The sequence below is a fragment of the Chelonoidis abingdonii genome, chromosome 1, assembly GCF_003597395.2.
Source record: "Chelonoidis abingdonii isolate Lonesome George chromosome 1, CheloAbing_2.0, whole genome shotgun sequence".
Taxonomy (NCBI): domain Eukaryota; kingdom Metazoa; phylum Chordata; order Testudines; family Testudinidae; genus Chelonoidis; species Chelonoidis abingdonii.
In genome coordinates this window covers 289,947,064-289,963,278 of record NC_133769.1, presented here as the reverse complement: position 1 = coordinate 289,963,278, position 16,215 = coordinate 289,947,064, and positions in this window count along the sequence as shown.

Below are 16,215 nucleotides of genomic sequence, written 5' to 3'. Positions count from 1 at the left end.
ATTGAAGACTTCTGCCTTTTCTGAATTATTATTGATAACTCTACAATTTCCATCTAGTAATGGACCAATACCATTGTCAGGCTTCTTTTTGTTCCTAATATGTTTAAAATTCCTTCTTATTGTGCTTAATGCTGCCGGCCCTATATGTCTCCTCATGTCCCTTTGCTTTCCTTATCGATTTTCTACAGTTGATAGACTCATAGGATTATAAGGGACCGCAAGGGTCATCTAGTCTCACCCCATGCCAAGACGCAGGATTTGTTGTGTTTAAATAATCCAAGACAGATGGCCATCCAGCCTCCTTTTGAAAATCTCCAGTGAAGAAGCTTCCACAGCCTCCCCAGGCAGTCTGTGTCAGTGTCCTACTGTTCTTACAGCTAGTAAGTTTTTCCTGAGATTTAATCTGATCTGCTATACTGTAGTTTGAACCCACTGCCTTTTGTCCTGCCCTCAGTGGCAAAAGAAAACAATTTTTCTGCATCTTTTTTATAGCAGCCTTGCAAGCATTTGACGATTGCTATCATACCCCCATTAATCTCCTCTTTTCCAAATTAAACATACTCAGTTCCTTCATCCTTTGCTTATATGACTTGTGTTCCATCCCTTTGATCATCTTTGTCAAATCTACATCCTTTCTATATATTGGTGACCAAAATTGGACACAGTACGCCAGCTGAGGCATAATCAGTGCTGAGTAGAGACACCTCCTGTGACTTGCATGCTATGCCTCCATTAATGCAACCTAAAATTGCATTTGTTTTTTTTGAAACAGCATCTCATTGCTGACTCATATTGCAGTTGTGATCCACCACAGCTGCCGGATCCTGCTAATCCTGTTTTCCCCCATTCTGCATTTGTGCATTTGGTCATTCTTCCCTAAGTGTAGCACCTTACATTTGTCTTTGTTGAATTTCATTTTGTTGTCTATAGCCCAGTTCACCAATTTATCAAGATCCCTCTGAATTTTAATCTCTATCCTCCAGAGTGATGGTACCCCCCGCCCTGAGCTTTGTGTCATCTGCAAATTTGATCAGTATGCTCTTGATACCTACATCCAGGTCATTAATAAAAATATTAAGCAACACTGGATCCAGAACACATCCCTGTGAAATCCCAACTTGAGACCTCCCTCCAATCCAACATCATTCCATTAATAGTTACTCTTTTGGAGTTATTAACCAATTATGTATCCACTTCATGATAGTTCCATCAAGCCTGCATTTCTCCAGGTTAGTTATCAGAATGTCATATGGGACTGCATCAAAAGCTTTGCTGAAATTGAAGTATATTATGTCCACTGCATTCCCCCTATCCACCAAATCAGTTACCCTGTCAAAGAAGAAAATGAAGCTGCTTTATCATGATTTGCTCTTGGTAAATCCATGATAGCTGCTAGTGATTACCCTTTCATTCTCTAGGTATTCGCAAACTGAATGATTTATACATTGCTATAGTAGCTTCCCAGGTATCTAAGTCAGGCTGAATGGTCTATAGTTCCCTGGCTCCTTGTTTTCCCCTTTTTTAAAGATGGGTACTATGTTAGTACTTCTCCAGTCTTCCAGGACCTCTCCTGTCATCCATGAGTTTGTAAACATTGTTGACAGTGGCTCTGAGATTTTTTCAGCTAATTCTTTCAGTACCCTCCTGTGAATAGCATCTGGCCCCACTGATTTGAATTCATTCAAATTGGTCAGATCTCTGACATGTTCTTTACTTATTCCAATCTGCATCCTTCCTCCTTTATTGTACATAGTAACTTCACTAGTCATTCAATCACGTTATTTTTTGTGAGATGACTGAAGCAAAGTAGGCACTGAGCAACTGTCTTCCTATCCTCTTCTGTTACCAGCTCATCTTCTTGGCTCATCTTCTGAGCATCGGACCCACACCTTCCTTGATCTTTCTTTTTTGTCTGATATATTTGAAGAGCCCTTTCTTGTTGTTTCTAAAATTTCTTGAAAGCTGTAACTCATTCTTTGTATGGTCTCTCCTGATTTTGTCCTTACACGTTCGTGCTATTCTCATATCTACTTCCTTGGTGACATGCTCCTCCTTCCGTTTCCTGTGTGTATCCCTTTTGGTTTATAGATAGCTAAAATGTTCCTTGTACAGCCATATTGGCCTCTTGTGGCTCTTCTTATCTTCCTTCTGCATCGGAATAGCTTGATGTTGAGCTTCTAGTATTACATGTTTTCAGAACTGCCAGCCCCCTTCAATTCCTTTTCTTCCTAAATGGTCTTTTCATGGGACCTTGCTTGTTCCTAGCTTCTGATTTATATTCATTACTACCAGCTTCCTCTTTCTTCCACTTTTTAAATATTACGTTTTAATTTTTATAGCTGCCTTTTACTTCTCTCTAAACCAGGCCATTTTTTTCAATCTGTCCAGCCTTCGTTATTGACTGTGGGATTGTGACTTGGAGGGGGATTTAATAAAGCTTTCTTAAACAATTATCAGTCATCATTCACATTTTTCTGATCAAATTCTTCCTCCCAGCTGATTTGGCTCATAATTTTTTTCAGCGTTGTGACATCTGTGAAATGGATACAGTCTTTAAATTGCAAGATCCTGCCCGTGTCCTCTCCCCTGCTTCTGCCCCATTCTGCCTCCCATCATCTTTATTGTTGTGCTCCACTCTCCTTCTGCTCCTGCTGCTGTCCTCCCTCCTGGTTTCTGCTTGTAACCCTCTTTCCCCTCAGACGCCTATTCTAGTTCCTCCAAACTGCTATCCCTATCCTCCACACAGCATCACTTACTCCTGTTTGTCATGCTCCTCTTCTTTTCCCTCCACACTGCCTTGGTTCCAACAAGGGGAGCAACGAGAGCATAAGAGACAGTCACCTTGCTCTCAGTTCTGATGCAGAATCTCTCCCTCCCTCAGCACTCACAGTGTCTGTCATCCTTTCCATTGGTTGTTCTAGTCATTCTCTTTTTCTTTAAAAAATGAAGGCAAAAAGACCAAACATATATGTAGTGTAACATTTTCCCTAAGAATCTGACCAATTTGGAGGAGTTTAAGGAAAAGACACTTGATCTTCTTGCTTTTAATAAAATACAAAAATAAAGTCCATCATGTACACTAGGTTCACAAGCCCAGGGTTAGGTGAACTAAAATGAAGAGCAAAGTAAAGCACCAGAAAATAGATTTTTGGGGTTCATGAAGCTTGAAAAAATAAAAAGAACTAACATGTAAAGTAACCTAGTTGCATAGGGTTCCAGACAGCATATTAGCCGACATGCTTTTTTGAAGAACATGGGACTTATTGTTCTCTCTATATATCCTTCCCTCTCTTTCCCCCATGTTTTCATTCTCTCCTTTGCATTCCTCATCACCCTTCCCCTCCATCCCCACACCTCCTTTTGTCTTTTATGGATTTTGATTGATAAGAATTTTAATGGCACACAGCCAACTTTAACATACCAGCTGAGGTTTGAATCGCTTGGTACTTGGATGTATATGGATATCTTAAAATGCATCATTTTGTAGTAGATCAGCTTTCCAGTTGCTTAGTGTATTATGTGACTTGATTGTATTGTTTGTCTGTTCAGACTGTATGCTCCATGGGCTAAGATTGTGTCTTATTTTCTTTTGTGCCATGCTCACTGCTGGTTTCCAAAGTGTCTGCATATCTGTTACTTGAGCATGCACATGCAAATAAACATTTCTCCGTGTTCCGCCTTACACTTTGGCTCCAGACCTGTTAAAGTCCTTATGGGCACAGAGGGCTGTCAGGGAGGAGCAGCTGGCAGCATCTGAATTCTTTTGAGCAGCTAGTGTATTAAATGAATGCAGGGTCCCTATTCTCCTGCTGTAAGTGATGAATAACTCTCATTGAAGTCAACAGGAGTTACTCATATCCTGTGAGGAGAAAACAGGGCCAAAGCTCTCTAAAATGATCAGAAAGAGTCTTGTAAATTTAAGTACACTGTCTGCTTACAAATAAGGAGCAGATAGGCACAGTAGGGGGAAACATTATTATACGTATGCACCCAGGCTGATAAAATTGGAGCACTGATTTGTTATTGCAAGGTCATAACAGCCACTACACAGTTTGTTCATTTTTTTAAAAAAGTTTTCAATTATTGTTTTGTTTTTAAGAAGCCAACACCAATTTCACAGAGATCCTGTTCTTATCAGCAAGAATTCTTGGACTGATTACTCTGAGGCAGCTCAAATAATATCACCTTAAGCTAAATAAAATAAAAAAATATAGTAATAATAATAACAGCAATAAATAATAAAATGAGTACATTTCAAATAACTAATGATATTTTATTGCTGCTTTTTCCATTAACCCACCCCCCCAAAATATGTAAATATATACGAGCTAAAATATTTTAAATAATACACTAGGAAGGGTTACATAATGCCCTCAATCCACGTACACAATAACCTGATTAATAACACAGCTACCCCTCTGAAACTTAATAACCTGATTGTCATCAATGGAAATTCTGCATGTGGATCAAGTATATGATGCCCCCTCAACATATTATTAGAGAACTTTCATACCCCAGTCCATATGTGTTTTCCCACCTGTAGTTTGTAGGTTCTTGTTACAGACAGATACCTAGAAATGTTGCATTCATACAGGGAACACTAATAGCACCTGAGTACATGGCACAAGGAAGAAGATGTTTGAAAAGTACTGGCATGATAACTGCATTGGGTCAAGTTCTCTTTCCAGTTACACATGTGAAATCCCATTGGCATCTGTGTCCCATTGTATTTCTGCAGTCCAGCAGGCTTAAAATTCTACCTGTCTTGCAAGAAGGGAACCTTTTTCACAGGAATCACTCTGAGTGAAATCCTGGCCCAGCTACCAGTGGCAAAATGCCCACTGATGTCAGTCATTTCCAGTGCAATTGAAAGAGAGGTAGAATTTTAAGGGTCTGGGAGTATAGGGGTGAAATCCTGGTCCCACTGAAGTCAATTCATTAAACAGAGAGTCAGTTTTTACATGGCTGGGGAGAAGCAAGAAAAAAACAAAAATCTATTTGGGAGGCTTTTCCTTCATGGAAATAAAATGGAGCTTATTGAAAACCCACTACAAATAACATATTAATTGTGCAAATTTCAGTTTTATAATCAACACGCAGCTTGAGAGCCAGTTTCACTCGCGTACTTTGGCTCTTGGCACAACTTTGGTGATGCAGAGCAGTTGTCAACTTGCCAAACTGGGGTCTTTGCGGTTGGTTCCCCATCAGGTGTACAGGGATACCTAGGACTGTAAAGCACCTTATTTCTTCCCTAGCTCCAGCAAGAGGGAGACTTGCTTATGCTTAACTGGATGTCAGCATCACCAACTCCACTGAGTGTCAGCACCACTTTAGTCACCCAAAACAATCTCCTGTGAGCTATCTCAGCCTTTACTTTGCCTTGCCGGTTAACAATAGGTGTACTCAAGCCCCTTTGAACTATTCCCCTGTAGCATCCAGCCCCTTATCCACTGAACACTCAGAGAAATACAAGGTCTGCTGTCGCCAAAGGAACAGTGCACACACCAGCTTGAATGATTTAGCTCAGGATCAGCTCCCTGCTTAACACCACAGCACTGAGATAGCTTTATAGTGAAAACAACAATAACTTTATTATCAAAGATTCAAAGTTCAAGAGATGAGTAAGAATAATGGAAACTAAATGTTACATATAAAACCAAATCATAACACGCTTTTTAGAGATTAAACTTAACATAACAGGCTAACCTTCTGTCTTAAACAGTTTATCGCATACAAATGTCTTTTGCAGTGTTTCAACCAGGACAGGTTGTGATCTTGTTTTCATGAATGTAATTACACTGCCTGATTACTTCCTAGATGCAGGATAATGAGGAATCTTCCTAATCTTCTCCTTATATCTCTGAAAGTGTGTTGTTTGTTCCCAGAGCCAAATAACCCCCTGTAGCTTAGTCTTCATTGTGCCACCTCCCTGATGACTTCACATTCCCCCATATTGACTTTGAATGGGGCTTCCATTATGTTGGCTTACAATGCTTAATTTACATGTTGCCAGAGAGACAGGTGATTACACAGCTTTTCTGTAATAGAAAAACCTGTTTGTCAGCTTTGCCTTGATATAGACTTTAGGAACATACTTTCAGAATACATACCTAACTCCTTACATAGTTTCTGTACACCCATTTCACAACGGTATTAATTACCAGCAAGACCCTGGCTTTGAGAATGCACATGGCATTCTTTGGTGAACCAAATGTATGTCTCAGGATCAGGATATTCTTGATGGCATTGAGGGGTACTTAGGGTCAAAAGCTGCACTGCATCACCAGGGCAGCTCAAAGCAGCCAGAGTGCACTGATGAATCTGGCCCACTGTGACAGGTGTAAATGACTATATAATATGCAGAACAGTGGAGAATTAGACTCAACAGGGTGTAAAAATCCTGATTCTTGCCTGAACCCAGTAATTATAAATTGGAGGAGAAATTATTTTGTCATGTGCTGAACCCAAGTGGTATTTTAGGGAGGGTAAAGTGAAGAAAGACTGTAAGTAAAACTCCCACATAGTATTTGTCCAGTTGCAGATATGATCATAGACATGTATTCCTGTAACTTCCTACATCATCTGCTGCCATGAGATGTGACTGGTCAAAAGTAAAAAACAAACGAGAAAAACAGTAAGGGTTTTAGTCAGAATTAGCAGCAATGCACTTTGGTGGAATTACATTTAACTCTGACTATAGGTTAACATTTGAAGACACTGCTTGAGCAACTTTAATATTCCTATTCCTAATGTTCCTAATTATGTGACTATATGTTACATGAATGGAAACATATAGTAGAGGTTAGCAGCATCACAAATGTAAGAGCTGTTGACAGAAATAGAGAGAGAGGGGGTGAGTGTGGGGAATCACATGCCATTGCATAGCAGAGATTTACACCAGGAGTCGGCGACCTCTGGCACGCGGCTCGCCAGGGGAAACACCCTGGAAGGCTGGGCCAGTTTGTTTACCTGCCACGTCAGCCGAGGGCTGTGCTGGCTGTGGCTTCCCGCTTCCTGCATTGACCTCGGATGGCGAACTGTGGCCAGTGGGAGCTGTGGTCCGCCAAACCTGCTGCTGTGGCAGGTAAACAAACTGGCCTGGCCCGCCAGGGTGCTTACCCTGGCGAGCCGCATGCCAGAGGTTGCCGACCCCTTATTTACATTTTACTACCATGCATTCTCAATGTTTTAGCAGAGTACGATGTGTTTACATTTCTTTTCAAGTTAACTGTGGATACATATTTCCTGACAGGGCAGGGAAGTGGGGGGCAAAGGAGCAATTGCCCAGGGGCCCAGGCAATTTAAAAGGGCTGGAAGCCCTGGACCCTTTAAAATCACCAGAATCAGCAGGCTGGAGAAGTCAGTGGCTGCCTCGCGTCGCCCTGCAAGGAAATGCTTCCTGTCTGCTGCAGGCACCAGCGCAAGGCAACTAGGGCTGGGTGGGGCACTGGGGGATGGGACCGCTCTGTGCTCCCACACTTCAGCTGTTCTGCCTCTTAGGACTGTGCTGGGAAGGGGGATCCTTGTCTGTGCTGGTTCAGCAGGGTTGGTGAGTGCAGCTGGGGGCAGGGCACAGGGGAGTGGGTCTCTGGGGGGCCTGTGTGTGGGGGTGTTGGGCTGTGAGGAGGTGAGAGGCACTGGGCAGGGGGGCAGTTTGTGTGTTTTGGAATGCTAGACAGAGTGGGTGTTGGGGGTGCTGGGCAGTGGGGGCGGCCAGTGTGTGTTGGGGTGTTGGACAGTGGGGGGTGGCCTGTGTGTGTTGGGGTGTTGGATAGTGGGGGCAGCCTGTGTGTGTTGGGGTGCTGGACAGTGGTGGGCTGTGTGGAGTGCTTTGTAGTTGTAGTGGTGGGGCTGTGGGGAAGGGCATTTGGTAGTGCAGGATGAGGGAGATCTGTGTGTGTTGGGGCACTGGGTAGTGCGGGTGTCTGTGTGGGCTGCTGGGGAGTTGTGGGGAGGCTGTGGGCGGGGGGATGCTGGGAAGGGATGATGGTGTGCAGGGCACCCAGAAGTTGTGGGTGGGGTTGTGGGCAGGGGGCACTCGGCATAGCGGGTCCAAGGGAGGCTGGCCATAGGGAGTTGCAGGGTGTTGGGTAAGGGTGGTTGTGTGGCACAGCATGGGCCCGCCCCAGAGGGGAAGGGGCACCCTGGCAGCACATGGCTGGGCAGACCAGTGTGTATCTGGCAGCTGTCAGTTTGTAAACAGTGCTCTCATATTGGGCTGGGCAGAGTGGGGACACGCCCTCCATGCCATGCCCCATTGCCCTTGGCCAACCCCTCGCCCCAGGGACTGACCTCCCCACACCATTCTCCATTGTCCCATGGGGGCCCACAAATACATTTGGCACCGGGCCCACAAAAGGTTAACCTGGCCCTGGCTCCTAGGCGTGCACAGGGTGGTACTGGCAGTGGCAAAGGTAGCCGGTGGGCACATCCCTTTCTAGGGGGCCCATTGACTGTTCTGCCTTGGGGACCAGAATTGCTGTCCACAGGCCTGCATGTTTCATGGTATGATCTACTTACACCTTTGGTTTCTTTTTATGATTGTTAAGTCTTACTTTATTTGTTGATAATGGCCTTAACAAAGAGACATCTCTCTTGATGCAGACATTACATGACTCTTAATTAACATGTTTACTAGATAATAGATGTCATCTCAAGCACACATATTTCAGTGTTTTGCTAGAGTGCATTCCCTAGCAATGAACACAAAGTGTCACTGTGACCACATACTAATATTCAAAGAAATCTACAAACTTCTCACTAATTTGGAATTTATTTACTTGTCCTGTGTGTGTGTTCATTTGGAACTTTTAGCATTCATTATCTTTGGTTCAAGTTGGGCCAGTCTGGAATTCTAATTATCTTCATTTTTACAACACCTATATCCAAGGACTTAAAATATTTTGGAGTTGTACTCTGACCTGTACATAATAAAGGCAGAACACAAGTATGGTGGCAACAATGTAATCTGAATGCTTTGTTGGATGTGCCACCTTTACAGAATAAAGAACACCAGAGAAACAAATTGGTCTGTCAGAGTCGATAACAACTCAATGGCCAGAGTTGCTAGTCACTAATACTTCCTGTGCTTAATCAATGTGCTGGAGGAGCTGTTCTGTTCAAAACAGTTAAGGGATGAGCAGCAGCAGCAGATGTGGCAGCCGGGGTGGGAGAGACAGTGAGAGGATTCACAGGGTTGGGATTTTGTTGTTGAAAGGAAGGGAAGGAGAAGAAAGAAAAAACATCCCCCTTTAAAAAAATCCCAAACAAAAGGATAGACTCATAGAACTGGAAAGGACCCTAAAAGGTCATTGAGTCCAGCCTGCTGCCTTCACTAGGTAGGACCAAGTACTGATTCTGCTCCAGCACTTGAAGTGGCCCCCTTGCAGAATGAACTCACAACCCTGGGTTTAGCAAGCCAATGCTCAAACCACTGAACTATCCCTCCCTCCCTCATTTGAGCCTGTGCATACAGAAGGGAAACCAGTTCTGTTCCCCCCTTCACGTCATCCTGCAGTTATCTGGATTAAGCAAAAAGCTAATACTTGCAGGATGGCAGGGCAGAAGCAAAGAGAGATTCTAGATGCCTTCAATGGAATCAGATCCACTAGAGTAACCAAAATGAAAATTAAAAGGAACCCTGATTCTGGAGGCTCAGGCCACTTGCTTCCTTTCACACCTTCTCTGGACTGTCTGGCATCAGACTCCAAAGAGGAAAGTGAGGAGCAGACTGTTCCCAAAGCAAGTCATGCTGACGCTAAAGTTTCAAGGAAGAAAGTAGTCATTATAAACAAGATTACAAATAATGCAAAACAAACTGGACGGCTCTTGGGATCACACAAAAGCAACCTTTAAAATGAATCCATGAACCTATAGAACCATGCTTGAGCAAGAAAGGAGATTAAATAGTATAAAGATAAGATGGACAATATAGGTCTTACTGCAATAATATGAGACTATTGGAGCTTACCTGAGGGTACCAAATCAGGAAATGTAGAAGATTTCCTCTAAGGATGTGTTTGAGGCTCTATGCTTGTTCTTCACTGAAAAAGACCACCCCTGACAGGTGTCTTTCTAACCTGCTCTTTAAAATCTCCAATGACAGAGATTCTACAACCTCCCTAGGGAATTTATTCCTGTGCTTAACCATCCTGACAGTTAGGAATTTTTTCCTAATGTCCAATCTAAATCACCCTTGCTGTAATTTAAGACCACTACTTGTTGCCCTATCCTCAGAGGTTAACTAGAACAAATTTTCTTCCTCCTCCTTGTAACAACCTTTCGAAAACTGTTATCATGTTCTCTACACACACATACACACACACACACACACACACCATTTTCTCTTCTCCAGACTAAATAAACCCAATTTTTTCAATATTCCCTCACAGGTCATGTTTTCTAGACCTGCAATCATTTTTGTTGCTCTTCTCTGAACTTTCTCTAATTTGTGCACACCTTTCCTGAAATGCAGCGCCCAGAACTGAACACAATACTCCAGTTGAGGTCATATCAGCATGGAGTAGTGTGGAATAATTACTTTTTGTGTCTTGCTCACAACACTCCTGCTAATACATCCCAGAATGGCGTTTGCTTTTTTTGGAACATTGTTACACTATTCACTCATATTTACTTTGTGATCCACTATGGCCCCCAAATCCCTTTCTGTAGTACTCCTTCCTATGCAGATATTACCCATTTTGAATTTATGCAACTGATTGTTCTTTCCTAAGTGGAGTACTTTGCATTTGTGCTAATTGAATTTCATCCTATTTATTTCAGATCATTTATCCAGATCATTATGAATTTTAATCCTTCCTCCAAAGTACCTGCAACCCCTCCCAACTTGGTGTCGTTCACAAACTTTATAAGTGTACTCTCCATGCGCTTATCCAAATCACTGATGATGATATTGAACAGAACTGGACCCCACTTGATATGCCCTTCCAGCTTGACTGGGAACCACTGGTAACTACTCTCTGGGAACAGTTTTCCAATCAGTTAAACACCTACCTTATAGTAGCTCCATCTAGGCTGTATTTCCCCTTTTTGTTTATGAGAAGGTCACGTAGGACAGTATCAAAAGCCTTACTAAAGTCAAGATATACCACATCTACCATCTCCTATCCACAAGGCTTGTTACCCTGTTAAAGAAAGCTATTAGGTCTTGTGGTTCAGAAGACTGTATTAATGAGGATGTGCAAGGATTTGTAAAGAGTCTGTGTATTTGTGGCATCAGGATATAGTTTTACACCTGAAATCTTACATGTGTGTGCATATATGTATATGGTTCTCCTCTCCATTTCCTCTTATTTTGTATTTATTTTGGGGTTTGCCAACAGAAAACTCCACAGGGCAGGTTGGGTGGGATGAGCCAGTTTAATACAGGGGCTAGACACCTGTCTTGACTTGATTCCCTGAAGCATTCCCATGGAACAGTTATTCATCTTATATTTTTTTTAAGGAGAGATAAGAAAAGGTACTAAATTTACTCATGTCTTTAAATGAGTGTTCAGGACAAGCTAGCCAATGCATAGGCTCAAGGAGTTAAATTAAAAATCTGAAGATTTAAGGCTGAGCTCAATCTTAGTCTTTTGCAAAAACTTGAAAGGGAATTTCCAAATTTTGAACAGCATATTCATAAAACAAGCTGCTTGCTAGCCTGGATGATAAATAAATAAAGTGATCCGAACTAACCCTCCAAATGTGGACTCAAGAGGCCAAATTTGTCCTCACCCTGGACAGAACTGAATCAGAATTATTCAACCACTATTATGCCAATTTACATACCTCTGAACAAACATTAAAACCCAATTCCTTCATCAGATTTGTAGTATCAGCAGATACAACTGACACAAGAGCATAAAGAACTGTTGCAGATTCCCATGGTAGAGAATGAAATTGTGGAAACAGTATTTGTGTTAGAAAGTGGGAAAAACTGAAGCCCCCAATGGATTCACTATAGAATTTTTAAATACATTTGAATCTGAAATCACATATGTCACCAAGCTTTTGAGAGAGGATTGCTCCAGATTCCTGTAAGGAGGCAACAATCTTTTTGCTTCTCAAACCAGATTCTTATCCTCAGGAGAGGATATCCTTTCCATAATTAAAGTTACAACCACAGTCTCATTCCAAGGCTGATTTTGATCCTCTTATGAAACCAGGTTTACAACCACTTTCCTTCAATAAGGTGATGCAAGCAGCAAGAGTATACCAGTGAATCTGGTGTTATATAAATATACACTAATAACACATATTTATCAGCCTCAAATGCAAAACCACATACATGTACATTTTTATCTCAAATTGGTTATACATTCATTTCCCATTACACTACCTAGAAAATATTATTCTTAAGAAATATCAATTATAAGTACTTTACAAAAGATTATTGTATTGACTGATAACATTTCCCATTTAACAAAGTCCCTTAAAATATTTAGAAATGGACATCAAAATACCAAAAATAATATATTAAAAAAACCACAGCAGTACATGGCTCACAGTTAAGGTAGCTTTGCTGGACTGACAATATATTTGTTCATTATGTCATAAACAATGTTTGTTTTAGATGTGTCTTAGTAACCTTAGTAGATTTTGAAAAAAAGGGCCAGATTCACAGGTACCCTTTGGCTGCTTCAACACCACAGAGCAGCTAGAACATACTGGTAAATCTGCCTCTCCTAGTATCTAATTGGAGTTAGGTGAGCTCTAGATACCAGGGGTGACAAATTTCCATTGACTTTGACAGAGTTACATCAATGCACACCAACTGAAGATCTCATCTCTGGAGTTTAGAACTCACCTAACTTCTAGTAAATAAAATCATAGAGACATCTGGTCAATTCTGAGGCTTGTGATTTAACTAGAAAACATCCATAACTTATCCTCTTAAGCTCAGATCCTTGAAAAAAGCTCTAGATAAGCAGATACCTGTGGCTTTTATAGAGTAAAAAAGAATAAAGAAAAACACTGTTATGGTTGTTAGAAATCATATATCACTGATAAATTTAACCATTTGGGTATATGGTTCTCTGGTAGAATACTTGACCTAATCCTTTAGGGGTTGCATACACACAAAAAGTTTACCTCTTTAACTATACCCATAGTATAGTTAACCAGTATAGTGTACTGGTATAGACAAAGTAGTACAACATCCCTCTCTCCCCCACAAGTGTGCATGAATCTGTCCCAGTGTAAAGGTGCTCAGATTGATATCCTTATTCCCATAGGCAAAGGGGAATAAACGGTATTGGTTTAACACACCTTAATATTGGCATAACTGCTTCCACACCAGGAGTTGTACCAGTATAACTATTTCTGTAAAATTTCATTCCCCTAACTCAAATAGTTAGCTCAGTACAAAATCAGTGTGTAGACCAGGCTTTAGATACTTCCCCACTAACTAAAGGAATGAAAACAAAGAAAAGATAGAATTTGCTTTCTTATCAATTATAGCCTGAATTAACTTTGGTAAAATGAATATTATGCAAAAAGGGATGATTTTCAACCTTTGCCCTCTCATATCTATTTCAAATACTAAACAGAACAATACATCCATTTACCCGGCCTCAAAACTACTGTCCTTCCATATAAGAGAGAAGGCTTAGCAATACCACCGAATGATTCTAGGCTACATATGGAGCAGATCCTTAACTGGTGGAAGTTGTTACAATGGAGCTGTGACAACATACAGCAGCTGAGGATCTGCTCCCTAGTTTCAGCGACTGGGACATGGGAGCATAGGGACTCATCTTTACCTATCAAAAGATGATCTATCATTGGACAAAATTTGCTACCACCATAAGAAGACAGAAGTGTTCTTTCAGTACTGAACAGAAATGCTCTTAGGGAATTTACCGAGGATTATGCCACTAACACATGGCATATTATCCTTAAGCAATTTAAAACTGTCCAGAGAGTATCTCATATTTGTCCAGTTATTTAACAACTCTTGATTCCTTGAGGCCCTTGGGGACAACCTCTATTAATTTTGGGATTAATTTGGCATTGTGATTCTCAAGGATATTTATGATAAAGGAATACTTATATCCTTTGATAGATTAATGAGGTACATGCTGTACTGCAAAACAACACTTCTATGGGTTTTTACAAATAAGACATTATCTATGGGAAGTACATCATTTGAGAATGTTTGTACCCTTGCGTTCAATCCTTTAGAATATCAGCTTTTAATTATGAATAAAGACCGCAGAAAGAATCTCCAGTTGATATCATTTTAGGCTGAATAAATGCAGGGGAGAAGAAAGCAAAGATCAAGTGCAAAAAGAATCTGAATAAAAAATTCTGTGATGAAGAAAGGATTGAGCTATATAAACAAACAAAAACAATCTCCATCAGTGTAAAACACCAAATGCTTACATTTAATGTTATTCATAGAATATGGATGACTCCTGAAAGTATGAACAAAATAACTAGTAGCAGTGATGATATACATATAAAATGTAATATTGAAATTGAGTCTTGGCATGTGTTATGGAACTTTCATGGTGCTCACTAATTCTGGGCCAGGGTTGCAGAATTTATCAGGGATGTTCTGCAAATTCATAATTTATGTTAACCTCAGATTTTCTTGGTTCACTGTCTATTTGCCTTGTCTATGGAGAGATATATTATACTGTCTGCTGCTAGGACTCTTTTGACATACTGACAAAACACCACTGACCAGTCAGTCGGAGAATGATTAGAGTCGGTGCATATGTGTGTCATCTCTGAAAAAAATAAAAATAAAAAAACTATTGAACAAGGTGAGAGGATCTCTGAAATGTATTTAAAAATTATGGAACTCTGTAACACTGAACTGCACAATTAAAACAGAGAAGCTTTTTGTGATGGGAAAGGCCAGTTATCAAAGCATAAATGTTTTTAATAAAAGGGAACACTAAAATAACAACAAAATAAATGTGCATGTCTGTGTGTGTGTGTGTGTGTACAAATGCTCCAATCACAAGCCAAAGGGAAATGAGTGTGTGTGTGTGTGTGTGTGTGTGTGTAGCTATATCTGGATATTTTCATAATGAAACAAGCTTAAAAGCAGAGGTTATATATATAATATATCATTTTCCTTTGGCTTGTGGTTAAATAACTTGTTCCAGGAGCTCCCATAAGGCAGATAGGTAGATAGATAGATAGATAGATAGATAGATAATCTGTTTTTAAATTTGCTTCATTGTAAAAATATCCTTTTAAACACTGCAGCTCCATACACAAAACTCGATTTTAAAGCCAGTATATAAGTTCCAAAAGAGGCAATATTAACATATATTTCTTTTTTCCAATATATTTGAGATCAGTCAGGAAGAGAACAGAAGTGAACAACACTAATGATGTTAGGAAAAAGATCAGTAACCCAAGATCCAAAATAGTATGAAATGAGAAAAAAATCACAGGAATTTCTAGAGCAGTTCATAATCCCCAGTAGGGGTTCTTCTGGAACAAGTTATTTAATGACAAACCAAAGGAAAATGATTCCACAAATCACTGATAAACTGTCCAATGCAAGACTATCTGAAAACTAATTTGCAACTGGTTGTGTAGGACCCTGAAACTCAAGTTCTGTTCAGTGAAACATTGATAAGCACAGTCAAGACCATTTTCTGTGTTTGCACTAACAGATCTTGGCTCTTATCTTGCTCCCATTGAAGTTAATCAGAGATTAACCATTCATTAAACTCAATGGGGATTAAAACAAGGGGCAAAGCTTAATGAAGCTTGGAGAAAACAAACATACTGTTGCCTAACTGTGCTGTGCACATTTAATGCATTCTCTCTCCATAGCCCACATTTCTAATAGCAAACTGATATGTGGTATGCTCTGCTGAGATGCTAGAAATAGTGTACATATCGGTTCCATCTAGTGCTGCCCTCTGACCCAGACTTCTGAGCTACGGAAAACAAAAAGACACAAGCTAGCTCAACAAGGACCTTATTCAAAACTCATTGAAATCAGTGGGAGACTTTCCATTGGCTTTAGTGGACTTTGGATCAAATCCCAAATGGATATTTGACATAGACTAACAACTTGTGAGGAAAGCTATCAGATATTCTTCAGTGAGGTTTGGTTTCATTTTCCCAGAAAGGAGAGATGATCTGCTTCTTCTTGGGAGATCTTTAGATCACTTAGCCGAATGGAAATTAATGCTGGCTTGGAATCTGCCAACACACAACATATGCCTAAAAATGCTGTACTCA